At 44.9% G+C, this 14,233-nt stretch overlaps 1 long non-coding RNA gene across 1 annotated transcript; it reads left to right on the forward strand.

Annotated features, from left to right (window-relative positions):
- The first annotated feature begins 2,930 nt into the window (after positions 1 to 2,930).
- On the forward strand, positions 2,931 to 7,428 carry LOC118247419 (uncharacterized). Its single transcript, XR_004778434.1, has 3 exons — positions 2,931 to 3,064; positions 4,688 to 5,670; positions 6,571 to 7,428. It is a non-coding gene; the product is annotated as an uncharacterized LOC118247419 (long non-coding RNA).
- Positions 7,429 to 14,233: the final 6,805 nt, after the last annotated feature.

Genomic DNA, 14,233 nt, shown 5'->3' on the forward strand with positions numbered 1-14,233 from the left:
CCAAGCCGAAAAATGCTGTGAAGCGAAGAAAAATGCACGGCACCAAACCGTCTTGCAAACACATGAAGGACTGGCTCTCCCTGCTTACAAAGAACCCGTGTAGGGGAGGAAAGCAAGAGTAGGGTACTTATTGCGTTATGTTTATTGACATACAGCGGTATGGATCATTGGCAGGTTTGCTGGTGACTCTGAGGCACCTATGTACTTCTACAGACAGTATCTACAAATGTTGTCATATAGCTTATATACTGTGTACTAGACATCAGCAACTAGACATCAGCAGAACAGCTCTCTTGTTTTTGGGTCTATTTTATTGCTACAAGCTTTTTTCAGTTGTAAAGGAGAGCATACATGGTTTTATGCTGCTTGTCAAACCGATGGTAGAATTTCACCCTACTGCACTCTGCAGTACAGACACTTCCAAAGTCAAAACACAAGCATGAAGCAGTACTCTTACTTGCACTGTCATGGACACAATGGTGTATATATATATATCCCTTTTGATATAAATGATGAAGCAGGGACAGGAACAGGTGTAGAACCACACAAATTACAGGATCTTGCTGAAGAATAAATTTAACAGCCAAATTCTCATTATAGCCAAGAATAAAAGCAATTGCACTAAAGTTTTATTGTAAATTGGAAGCTGCTTTCCAGAGATGCCCTGAGATACCTATACATGGTGTTCCTGAGGGCTCAGACAGCTGCCTAGTGCAACTGGGAAGAAACATATGCTATGGTTGTAGAAAACAGGTCAAGAAGAGACTTTGTGAGGTTAATTAGCTCCTATCTCGAGAAAGGACAATTATACCTATATCATTCCTGATAGATGCCTGTTTTGAGCACCTGTTTCTTCTCAACTCTCTTCCAAGAGCACTCTGCCGATGAGTGTTCCCTCGATGGACAGATCCTGGAGGTTTCTTGCCATTTATTCAATGTCCCTTTGTGACAGAGATGCTCGACACCATAGGAAAGAAAACCTAGAATCTCTGAGGAGTAGTTTTTCCAGGAATCCTGCTTCAGTTGAGGGTGAAGGTAGAGATTCTAGAAACTGTGGGGAGTTTCATGTAGGACTCTGGCTGAGGGAAATCTTTCCAGATTTCCCTCTCCCAGGCTTGAGCCCTGTAACGTGGCAGACCACCAGCCCCACAGAAGTCAGCTGGGGACACCATACCTTTGTGGTCCTGGAGCTTTTGCTGCTGCTGCAAGACATTTCTAACAAGCTGGTGTTTTCAAAAGAAATCATGATTAGTCAAAAAATGACTAGCCTGTTGTAAGTGATGCATTTGGTATGCTTTTTCTTCAGCAAGGGAAGCATCAGATAAGCTAGACTGGGTCAAAAAAATTAGATTCCCAACAAGTTTAACATAGAAGTTGTAGGGAAAAAGGGAAAAAGAAAAGAAAAGGAAAGGAAAGGAAAGGAAAGGAAAGGAAAGGAAAGGAAAGGAAAGGAAAGGAAAGGAAAGGAAAGGAAAGGAAAGGAAAGGAAAGGAAAGGAAAGGAAAGGAAAGGAAAGGAAAGGAAAGGAAAATGTGCTGTTTCTTCACTTTCCTGCACAACTGATAGCAAATACGCTGTGTCAGAGCATTGCAAGGATAATGAGAGGGAGGTTACATGTGTGAGAGCCGATGGATGGAAGGAAGCCGAAGATAATGAATCAATAAATAGTATTTTCTGTAATTTTTCATCTGTCCATAACTATTGCATCTGCGCTGGCCAACTTCCCAAAGACAAAATGCGGCATCTGCAGTTAGTGCTGAAGCGGCCACGTACATGGTGTCGCCTTCCACCAGTAACACGTGGAAGAGATTAGATAAGTGAGGTGGCTCCTGCTGTGGGGAGTTATTCCTGCTCCGGAGCCCCTGGAAGATACGCTGCTTCTCACCCACCGGTGTGAGCGCTGCTTGAGGCGTCTAGGGAAGTCGCTTTATCAAAAAGCAATGCACATCACCACAGCCGTATGGCTGATCTCAAGTCAAAATCACCCCTCCGCTCCAGTTTAGGCTTTAGGTAGCATCAGACCAAGCAGCAGCTGGCGATTGTGCTTTTATCTTTGATGAGAGTTTCTGGCGATCAAAGCGGGAAGCCAGAAAGCCAAACAGCTCGGCCCAAGCCGCACGAAACTTACTTATCGGTAGCCGCGCGGTGCGTGCGCTTCATTCCTGGCCTTTTGGGGTAATTATTATTATTATTATTGTTTCCTTTTTTTCAATGGGAAGGCCCCCGCGGGCTCCCCGCCCGCCGCCCCGCCGGCAGGGGCCCGGAGGAGCGAAGGAGTTAAAGGGAGGCGCTTGGGAAATCCGATGCTGAGGAGCCCCAGGAATGCTGCCCCTTCCCACTCCCCTCCGGCTCTCGGAGCAGCTCAGTCCCCGCCGCCGAGCCGCGAGGCCGCGCACACTCGCTCCGGGCTCTGCCCCGCAGGTTCCTGGACCGGGAGACGCGGGAGGAGGGGGAGCTTGGCGAAGAGGGTTAAAAAGTTATTTTAATTTTTATTTTTGGATACTTTTTCCCTTGCAGGCGCTGCCGGAGATGCCGGGCAGGAGGCGGTGGTGGGCACGCTGCTGGCTGGGCGTCTGCCTCTCGCTGCTGGGCGCCGGGGGCTGCAGCGGCGGCGGCGGCTCCGAGCCCTGCCGGCTGCCCCCCTGCGGCGGCGACGCTCCCCCGCCGCCCTGCCGCGGGGCCCGCTGCGGAGCCCGTGCCGGCCGGCCCGCCCGCTCCTTCCCGCACACCGCCACGCCGCTGCGGACCCCGCAGGGCAAGGCGCAGCCCCCCGCAGCCAGGGGGGTCCCTCCGGAGGCCTGCCCGGCCGGGGGCTGCTCCTCCAACGGCACCCGCCGCGACTGCCAGGGCCTGGAGTGCCGCCTGCCGCTCCGCCTGCGGCCGCGGCCCCGCGGCCCCGCCGGCTGTGCCGCCTCCGCCACCGGCGAGGGCTGCCCCGAGCCCGCCCTGCTCCGCGCCGCCGAGAGGGCCGCCCAGTTCGCCGGGGACGACTTCGCCTACGGCGGGCCCGAGCTGGGCGGAGGCGGCGCCCTGGGGGTGCAGCTGGCCTGCGACGTGAAGCCAGGTGCGGGTGGCCCGAGGGGGCCGGGGGGAAGCGGGTGGGGGGGTCGTCTCCTCGCACCCGGAGGTTGGTCGGAGCCCCCGGAGGTGAGAGAGGGGGTTTTAGCGCCTCTGGGTGCTGAGCGGGGTGAGGCGGGCTCGGAGGGAAGGTTTGAGGCACGTCTGTGGTGCTGGGCTGTGGGGCACGTCGGGGATGTGCTGCCCCTTCTTCCCCCTCCGCACACACACACACGTGTGGACGCATGCTCGTGAGTCTCCAGCAATGGATGAGACATGGCAAAATGGGGAAATTTCATTGCTATTTTAAAGCAAGTGTAAGACCTCTGCTTGTCTCTGTCTTCACAGCCTGGTATTTCTCAGGACTTTGGTTTACAACAGCATCCTACGAGGCCTCAGAGGTGTGTATGTGCACTCTGCAGCCTGAATGAACGGGCTGGTGCTGTGAAACTTGCTGCTGCTGACAAGTTGGCTTACAGTGATAGCCAGCAGAAAAAGAAATCGCAGGGCTTCTCTTATTGCACTTAATTCAGAGCATGGTACAGCTCTCGTCAGTTCAGTATCCCTGAAGAAAGTCAGATACGGCCGTGGTTATACTCACAGGTCAGCAAAAGACGCTGTGTAATTGCCTGGGATATGTGGATTTACCCACATTAAAAGCATCAACCAATCTTTAATGAGCGCAGAGCAGTTTGGGTTCTGGTTTAATGCCTTATTTGAAAGATGTAAAATTTATGAGGAAGAATGATTTATTTAATCCCTGATTGATGGTCAAAGCTAATGGAAAGCGTAAAGGATACTTAAACTTTGTCACGTTCTCGTGGCCAATCTGAGGGCAGTGGCTGCTCCAGACAGCAGAGCACATGTCAAGCCTCATTTTGTACAACTACTTAGTGAAGTGATGCCTCCTCTGAAAGAGGCTGCAGCACTTAGTGGTGATGCCAGTCCCAGGGCAGAGATTTAACCCCCCCGTGCATATTACCATGATGCTGTGAGCCTTCATCTTGCCTGATATTGCTCCCAGATGTCTTACAGAACCTCTGTATGCCCCCTGACCAAAGGTGTGCAGAAAACTGAGAAGTCAGTATGCTCAACCTCTTTTTTCTACATCTGTGCATATTCTTTGTACACTCATCATGATTACCATACCTCCCTTTTGCAAAAGGACCTAGGATCTTTGCATTTACTTTGTGTTCACCAAGATCCATCTCCATGTAATAAAAGTCGTGGCAAATGACAAGGTCATTCTGTACATGCAAAAAATACTCACACTTCTTGGATGGTGCTGAAAGCAGACACACTGTATCTTCAAGAAGGTCTAACAAAGAGAATCCAGCCCAGCGTAACCTCCTTCTCCAAACATCCTCTTATTCCATGGCTGTCTTTAGTGGACCGAGATCAGTCTGTGCTGCCCAGTCTCCAGTGCCATCAGCTAACATGGTGAGTTACATATATCCGTCATCTGCTAGGCCGTAGGGTTAGGGTTAGGTCCTCTGTCCTCTCGGATACAGGACAGAGGAAAACAGAATAAGCGAAGGTAAAGCAGAGGGGTTGGACAGTGAAGACACTGGGGATTTTGAGACTCGACACAAGAGTTCACTGTAATCTTTCAGTTTTGTGCTCTTTGCAGGCATGGTGCCAGGTGAAGTCTGGGAGGAACAGCAGTATCATTTTTCCCTTTAAGTTCTTCAGGTCATCAAGAATGGATTATACTTATTATGGCCAACGGCTGTCATGGATTTTTGCATTCACCTCCTTCACGTGCCTCACTGGACCCTGACATTCTCACCTGGCAGAGACAAGCATCCTGTATGTTGGAGGGAAAGCGGTAAACAGCACTGCCCACTAAACCACCTAATACTGTGGAAGGCGCTGTCAGCATGGAAGCACACAGTGAGCAAACCCATGATAACACGTGAGCTTCTGTGTCTGAGTTTCCAGATGAGGACAACTGCACCCACAAAGGATTTCCCTTCTTATCTCACAGCCTGTGAGTGACACAGGTTGGCGGCAGCCCACACCCAAGACCACTCCAGCAATCATGCAATTGGTGTGAATGAGACCTGGGCTGAAGACTTACTTCTGTCCGGATTGCACCAAGGGCCTGTATGCATGTTTTGCCCATTCCAAACACTGGACCCAGTCCTTCACAAGGCACCATTCTTTCCCAAGGGTGGAAGAAAATCATACTGGATTCATCAACATCTAGCAGAAATCCCATGCACTTGGCATCAGGAACAACAAAATAAGCCATATCTACAGTGTTTGTTTTCCTTCAAGCTGGTGTACAGGCGAGCATCTAGTATTCTGCTGTGCCTCTAACATTCTCTGCATATGCCTAAGACCTTTGAGACCTTCCTTTTGAACACAGATGAGTGGACTTCCTGCAGTAGTGCAGAGAATGCCTTCTTCAACCCCCATTTGCAGCTGGAGTGCTGGGTCTTGGAAACGAGCATGGTTCTGCATAGCAATTCCAGCATGGCCTGCCTTCTATTAAAAACAGAACAACGAAGTGTGGTAATCACACCTCGAAGCAGGGGAAATGCAGTTGCTGTTGTTTGTGGAGAGCTGCTACTCAAACAGCACGCAGTAAATACGATGGGGCAAATCCAGGTAAATATCATGAAGAACATCCTTTAGTTCTAGTCCTCTAAAGAGCCATGCTACAGGAGACTGAGAGCTCATGCAAGAGGTGTGCCCTGTCTGTATGGTGGAGATGGTGGCTTTCCTGTCATGAAATTGTGAGTGAATCTTACTGTGCAGGAATGGTGGGAACCTGTCTCAGTTAGGCTTACAGATGTGCAGTACAGATGTAACTTCATGGAGCAGGACCAGATGCAGGGCGAACTAGCTATCGTGGTCAGTAGTGTGGTCAGTAAGAAGCCCCTGGGAGGAAATGTAGGGACCTCTCCAGTGCAGTAGTGAATATGCTGCAGATAGGCTAGGAATCTCCAGGAGTAGTTAGAGGATACGGAGTTGCCTCCAGTACTCAGAGTAGCTGCTGTGTTCTCAGTCTTCTTTGCAGTGTCTGGTGAGATGAGGCTGCTGTATGTGCTCAGCAAGTGGCTTAAGCAGGAGGGAAGGAAAACACCAAGTTTTTTTTTTTTTTTTGGTACAGTACAGCTTTTGCATAACTACAGGGTGATGTCTGTACATTTTGCAGACAGCACAGGTGGTCACACATTTACTTAGGCTCCAGGAACTTACCACACAGTCGGAAAGAGCACAGGCTTATGACAAAATTATTTGCCACTTCTACAGCTTCACCCATTCTCCCGATTCTTCCTAAATTAATCACCCTAAAAGAGGTTTCTTTGGCAGACACATGCAGAGAATTTATCTTGGGAGGTTTCTGTCAGTTTCAGATCAAGTATAAAAGTATAATTAGAAAGAAACAGAAGGCTGTCTGGCCCTTTAGGTGTACATTAGAGATGCTGTAGCTCAAAACAGAGGAAACCATCTGTACAAGAAGAAATGCGTCAGTGACTGTTCCTGTCTTTTTCTCATTTTTAGGGGAATGTTCCTGTCTGGTTACCATGCTAGCACGTCACTCTGAGGCCAGCAGCATGGGGTGCTTGCCATTGACCTCTTCTCAGACAGCAGAGGAGCTGGAATACACGTGGACTACCCAGGTGACCCTAAGGCCATTTTCTGCCTGTACTGTCATCATCCACAGGTGGCGGAGACCTGTTGGCCCACCTCAGCCTATGAGTGCCAGCTCTGTGACAGTGCATGAGTAGATCTGCAACGGTTCTTCAGTCACTGAGAGAAATCTTCCCTCCAGTTTGCCTGATAGAGAAGGCTGTGTTTTGGTGACCATCCATGTGAGGTGCTCTCTACTCAAATGCTTGCTGAAGACCGTGCCTAGTACCAATTATCCAAGATAAAGGCCACCACCAGGGGCTCTAGCTGATTCCCAGCGCGATGTCCGTGTTTGCAGGTTTATCTGCATGAGGCAGGTGACTCTCACTCTTCACCAGCTGCCTGCCAGAGCAGGCACAGCCTTGTTGTGGAGACCACACCAACATATTCATCGTCGCTCCATCCAATATCACAGCACCATAGGTACTATCTAGAAAGTTCCTGCCAACTGCAGCTGAACCACCACTTCTGTTGGCCAGGCTCATGTGGTCAGAGGAAGATACCAGAGTGCAGACCTGAACTCCCATTTCAAATCAGATGAGACCATTCCTCTGCAAAATTGTCACTGCTGTTCCTCAGCACCAATTTGAGTACACCTTACTCCAGATGAAAGACTGGCATGCCCAAAGAAGAAATGCAGAGAGCCTGTTTTCATTGTCTTATTTTGTATTCCTCTGTGTTTCTCCCCTCATTCTTCAGTTGCCATTAAATTCTTCATTTTTCCCATCCAACCCATCTTTCTGTTTTCTTTTAGACAGACAGTTAATGTGCAGCTGCCATATCTCATACCTACCAAGCCCAGTGAACAAGTTTGTAGCTTCTCATGCTGTTGCACTCTTCGGAGCAGTGCCTGCAGCCCTCTGCTCTCATCTCCTGTGGTTTCCAGGAGGGGTGGCACCATCAGGTGGCCCCGTGCCCTTGGGACCCACTGAAGATCTCAGAGGGGTTAGTCTTTCTGCTGCCCTTCCTCACGGTAGGATGCCTTCCTCACAGACTGCCTGCTTTTAGCCTTTGACCTCCTGGAGTGGCAGGTTGTGCCTGAGGGCTACATTGTCCTTGCAGCACACCTCAGGGTGATGTGACCTTTCCAAGGCATACTAGAGAAATGTAGCAGCAGGTCGTAGGTAGGTACTGTGTTTGCACCGTGGATCCTGGAAGTGCGGAGCAGGAGGCTACAAAACAGACCTTACCATGGCTGTGTATGGTGTGTGTGTAAGAAAGGTAATATTGCATCTGTGGTCATGAGAACAGCTGGGTGTTGCAAGGGGGTGTACCTGTCTGATACTTGTCTGGGGAATGGGGAAAGGTAGTTCAGTAGGATTGTGGGAGTGTACTAATTTCTAAATATCTCTTGCAGTGGAATTCTTCTCGTATAATTTTAGGTGACTGTGATAGAGTCATCCCCATCTGACATTCACTGTGGGTTACCTTTATATAGTTAACAGAGAGAAACAGGGCCATTGTTAGGGCATAAAAACTCTGAGCTATTTAGACTTCTACTTCAGAATTCTTTTGGCAAACAAGATTCTCCTTGCGCTTAATTATATGTCATTTCAGTAGTCTTCTTTTTTTCTGCAAGAGCTTTATTGTACTCTGTTGCTCTGGCATTGTGAACTGACTGTAGCACCAACTAATGTGCAGTGGAAGGTCTCTTGTACTGGCGTAAAACTGAGTTTTGTCATAGTACTGTAAAATTAAAATGAGGATAAAAACAGTCGTGAAGGATTTCTTAGGGCTCATATTGTCACCAGCTGAGCTTTAGACAACCAAAAGGAGCAAAGGTAAATTGACAGAAGGGAATACTGCTATTGTTACGGAGTTCTGTAAGCCTGTTTTAGGGAGAATCACAAGAGTAGTTTCACTGCAGTCAGCAAGTTAGCCAGTTTCTGGCTGAAGATGATGCTCCTCAAGTACATGCTTAAACATAAGCTGTACATGATGGGTTTTACTGAATCAGGGCTTTAGTTAACCTTTGCATTGATAGATCTGCTCATGTTTGTGATGAAAGACCTGATTCGAAGAGGGGAAGGTTACAACACAATAACCCCGTTTTAGAAGAGTCTGTATTCTTCCTGTCCATAACTTGGTAATGGCTAAAGTAACAGCTGGAGAAAAAGTGGTTTTGTGAAAAAAAAAAAAAAAAAGCTGTTTTGTAATACATCCTTAACTAACTTCCATTCATAGTTTCCCAGAGGCAATTTCTTGGACTGACTTCTAAATGATGCAGTTGGACTTCTCCTCACCTCTTCTTTCCTTTTCCATTAAGAGGGTCGAAAGGCCTAGAATAGGGCGTTTTCGTACAGTTACTTTAATTTCTATTTGTTTCTTACAAACCTGGATTTGCTAATGTTATTTGTTAAGCATAAAGTCAAGATCATCTCTTTCTCTAGTTATTGATAAAGGCAGACATGTACGCAAGCTCATCTGACAGCAAGGCCAATGGCTGTTAATTTACGAAGCAGTTCCCTAGGGGAATGCATTTAGATTTTAGGTTTTATGATATAACAAGAATATTGTGCTCATTACTTTACTACGTTTATATTATTTTGATCAAAAACTGTGTTGCAGTACTGGCATGGAGCCCTGTTTTCACACATAATCTCAATGCGTAAGAAATATTAGTGCAGGACAAGAGGATGAAGCCCGTCTCAGAAAACTTATTCTGAGTATGGGAGATCTACTAAGAAACAGTTTAATGCCATGATTCATCAAGAGAGCCAAAGCCTTAATATGCCAGCTTTCATCAGCTATTTTTCTAGGTGCATATGCGTTATTTGGCCAGGTAAGTGCTGCCCTTTACTTTTCCATTTGCTTTGAAGGCATGACTCTTGCTGCTACATGGTGTGGTCCATTGGCACTGTATTGTCGCTTGTATGGTCAAAATACTTAGCATAGATCTGTGCTTTTCTGCCCACACTCACAATTGTAAGCCAGATTTCTGAGAGCACAAGTCTTATGGAAAGGAAATTGTGTATGTCTTTCCAGCCTCAAACACAAGTGAAACCTATATAGGTCTATGAAAATTCCCGATAGCCAGTCACAGCATGCATGTAACTGTCTTGCTGCCCAGTAGCTTGAACCTACGGGCTGGTTTCATGCAAACTTGACAAGGGGTAGAGGTATTAAAAATAAGCGAGGTTGTATAAACTTTGTAGGAGGTCAGCAACTTCTTGGCATGTCTGAACTACTAGCTTGTATTGAACCTGCTGCCTTCATTTAATGGCCCCTAATTCTTGTATTGCAAGAAAGAGTGGAGTGTCTTTCTGTATCTGCTTTCTTTAGGACACCTGTAATATAGCACAGTTGTTTTCCCAGCCTGAAAAGGCTGGTAAATATTTAAAATACTTAAAAAAAAATACTTTCTCATATTGTAGGGGTATTATATGTTAGATTTTCCTTATTGGCCTTCTGCGAACCTTGTCAAGTTTTTCTGTGCCCTTTTTGACATGGGGAACCAGGACTGTATACTGTATTAAAGATGCTCTATTGATTAATACAATATTGTAATTATATGTTTTCTTCTGTTATATATTCCTCTTCTAATTACTCCTAACATTTTATTTGCCTTTTAAACCTCTGTTGGGCTCTGAACTGATGCTTACATGGCTTTGTAGCCCAAGATCTGTATCTAGACCTGCTATATTAGCTCAGGATCATTTTGGAGTGCTAATAATCATTTACAAGCACAGCATTTTTTTAATGAAAGACTAAGATTTTTTTTTTTTCTGGTGAGTGCATCATTTCACCTTTATCTTCTTCAAGTTTCTTCTTGCCATTTTATTGCTGGTACTTAGTATCATAGACTCCTTTTGCAGTTCTCTGTAACTGACCCTTATTTTTACTACCCTAAATAGCTTAGTGTTCTCAACAAGTTTTATCACCTCATTTTATCACCTCTACAGTGAAAATTGACCGCTTTCTCTCTACTGTATTTGAACATGTACATAGAAATGATTAATCTGTTATTGACCCCAAGTGACGATTAATTTATGCCCTGAAGCATGGGGTTTGATTATGACTTTTAGTGTCTCTGGCTATAAATGTTGCTTATGAAGTGGAAGAGCTTGCAGTCCCATGAAGGAGCTATAAAAATAGTAAAGGAATTGGCCTTACAATCATGACCTGAATTTCATGAGACTTTTCATTAACTTATTAAAATTTGAGTGCCTTTGAAGAGATAATACAGCAACCTGGAAAATCATTTTTCTTGGATATTAATCAGTCAATTGTATTTCAGGAGAAAACGAAGTTCCATCTGAAGATGCCCTAATACTACAGCTGCACCTTGCAAAAGGACATGAGAAATTTACTGAAATGCTAAAAAGCCAGCAGCAAATCATTGTGGATTTGCAGCAAAAACTTGCTGAACAGCAGCACATGCTGGTTAGCCAGCAAAAGGAGATTCTTGAACAGCAAAGAAAAATGTATGAGCAAATGGATCTGATCAAAGTCCAGTATGGCATGCTTTTTGACACAGTGAAACAAATGTCATTTCAGAGTTTGAAAGAAGATATTCAAAATTATTTTGAAAGTCATCTTCAAGGGCTTCAGAACCAGGTCAGGAATCATCTCCAGAAGTCATACTCTGTCCATAAAGTAGAAGTGGATGCAAAAGTGATTAATGTTGGGGAGTCTTTGCTGGACTGTGGTCTTTGTGAAAGTGATGAATTTTGCAATTTCCAAAAGACACCTTCACAATGTGAAAAATGCACATTGTGTCCTGCTGGTTTTTTCCAAATGGCTGAGTGTTCTGCAAACTCTGATCGGATTTGCCAGGTGAAATATCATTCTGTATCTTTCAGTTATTGTATATGAAGTATTGTGTTGGACAAACGAGGATGACATTCTGGAAATAACTAGTCAGAGAGCTAGTATTGAATGGGTCTGTGGCACTTCAAAGTTTGCCTGTAGTTTTCTATGGGTTTTCTCTTTATCATTTGCTGCTGTAAATGGGGCACTAGTTTACGCGTGCTGGATGTAAAGTTTTTCGAAGACTAGGAGCTGGTGAGACATTGATTCTGTTCATGCTGGTAGGAAAAGACATCCTAAAGCACATACACTTATGCATGCTAAATTCGTTTATTTAATCCCAGTCCAGTCTACATGAAGTACTATACACATTGGAAAAGTAGAGGAAAGCTTTATTAAGTAAAACTGAAGAAAGGTCAAGTGTTTGTTAATAAATTGAAAATAAAAGTTGTCAGTTAAAATAAATGTAAAATCTAGTTCTAGCTTAAACATAACATACATCTAAATATGATTAACCCTGATATTGTTAGTATTAAATACATTTTATTATACAAAACCAGCATGTAAACAAAATAAGACAGATCTTTGGTCACTTCCATTTATAAGTCCTAAGATATGTGAGGATTTTAATATTTAAAGCAGTATCTTTGCCAAGTGTTGCTCCCAGTTCTTGGCTTAATGTGAACCTGAACAGCTAGAGACCCAAGCCCATGCTGCTGAGAAGAACCTGAAAGTCTGTGCCCTTCCCTCTGCTAGTCTCACTTTTCTTTAATGTGAGTGTTTGAAGGCAAATTTAGCCTTTTGTTCTTTCCCCTCTACCTACTGTAGGGTGAGGGTAGGGCTTGTAGACAGGAAAGATTAATTTATTTCACTTCCTTGGATGTTTTTCAGTTAGCACCTTCCTCCCAGACTAAACGTCTCAAGGAGCTTTTCCTAATGCTTTCTTGGTTGTTACAACATCCTCAAGACCAACTGAGTGATGGAGCTGGTACTGTGTCACAGATTACGTGCTGTAAAAAGTATTAGTAGAACAACCTACCCATTTAGCTTGTGGTCTGTACGCTGCTAGCTTTTTGTGGAGACCACAGTCTGTTTCAATACCTTGCTAAAACGTCACAAATCCAAAACAAGTTGTCTTGCTCCAGCATGTTTGTACAATCACTCCTCTCTTCCTCCCCACATATGTCTGGGTGTCACAGAGCCTGAAGAAGTGCATGTTTCAAATTCAAGTGATGGCATTAAAGTGTTTCAATATGATTCTTGTGATTTACAGGACAGAGATGAATGTACTGAATCTCCAAGCATTTGTGGTGAGAGGATAAAGTGTCTGAATACGCCAGGTAAGTTATATTCTCCGGTAGTTAAAGAATGAAGATAATTAGATCTTCAGGAACAGGCTAAAGAGATAGATATAAGACTTAGGCCTGTGTGTTTGTGAATAATGACATGCTCAGCTTGCTGGAATCAAAGGGGTTGAAAAACATTCAGCTCTAAGTTGATAGCAGTTCTTGTGTGCTATTTAGAACATAATATGGGCTATTTGGAACAAAGGTCCCCAAGGACCTTTGGATGGTCCTCTTAACCTTATTTTCATGGGTTTTTATATGCTTTGATTTTAATTTTCACTGATGACCTGACCTTGTTTATGCTGGTGCAAATGGGGTGAAAATCACTGATATTATTCCTAATGGAGAAAAATAGTTGTCATTTTCCTTCTGCTGCACTGTGGTAGATATTTGATTTGATCTAATGAAGGTTTTTATAAAGCCTTTCTTCATCAATCTTACTCTCTTTTAGCAATAATATTGTCAAATATTGAGGAATGATCAACAGTTGTCATCATTTGCGGGTGCACAGGGGAACTTTCAGGCACAGATTTGAATGGAATTGTGCACTTCAGACTTAAGCTTCATTATTTCTCATGGCAGTCAGACACACAAGAGCAAAATTAATAGATGTATTGAGCAAAATATATCAAGATGCTAGTTTTCTTTCTACATGTCTAATTTCTGGTTGGCCTAAAAGTTTGAAAGGAGCTGTGTGATCAAACAAAGCATTTCGGCAGTTGTGGCCTCTACCTGAGAGCTCCTAGTAGAATAAACAAGGGAAGACTTCATCAGCTTATATGTTTTTCCTCCTCTAGAGTTCTTAATTGTAAAGAAAAGGTGGAGTCTCTGAGGGGCAAAGGCCATTTTCTGCTCTTAATGAGTGATTTTGTACTATTTCTGCCCTATCACTGATGAAGAAAAAAGTGGAAGAGAACTGGTCCTAGGAAAGGGTTAAAAGAGGACTCATGTTTGTGTACATTGTCCTTGATCTGGGCAGGAACTATTGTGGGTTGCATGGTATTACAAAAACACCATAGGAAACTGGAAATGACTAGAAGAGAGCACCGAGTGCTGCCTTACCTGGCAGATGCTGTAGAAGAGGTACCATCAGACTTAAGAAAGAAGAAGCAAGACGCTTCTTTGTGTCTTTCTTTTCTCTGCCTTAGTTGTGGGCAGTTAGAGGCAAGACAGCTTAGGGCACAAAATCTGAGCCAGCACATTGGGACGGTGTAAGGCTTTGTGTCTTTTTTAGTAAGGGGCTGGGATTGTTGCTGTCAAGTTGGTGGTTTTGTGGAAGGAAGACCACAGGACCCCAGTCAGAGGAAAGGAGAGCCACCAATGTGGTAGTTGCTTTATATCGCTCTAGTTTGTGGCTTGGAAGAGGGAAGAGTGTAAAGAATTTATCCAGAGGGCTGTATGCGATCACCCAGACCAAGGGTAGGTCTGTTTGACTGCTG

Source organism: Cygnus atratus, chromosome 2 (genome assembly GCF_013377495.2).
Source record: "Cygnus atratus isolate AKBS03 ecotype Queensland, Australia chromosome 2, CAtr_DNAZoo_HiC_assembly, whole genome shotgun sequence".
In the NCBI taxonomy this organism is placed as follows: Eukaryota; Metazoa; Chordata; class Aves; order Anseriformes; family Anatidae; genus Cygnus; species Cygnus atratus.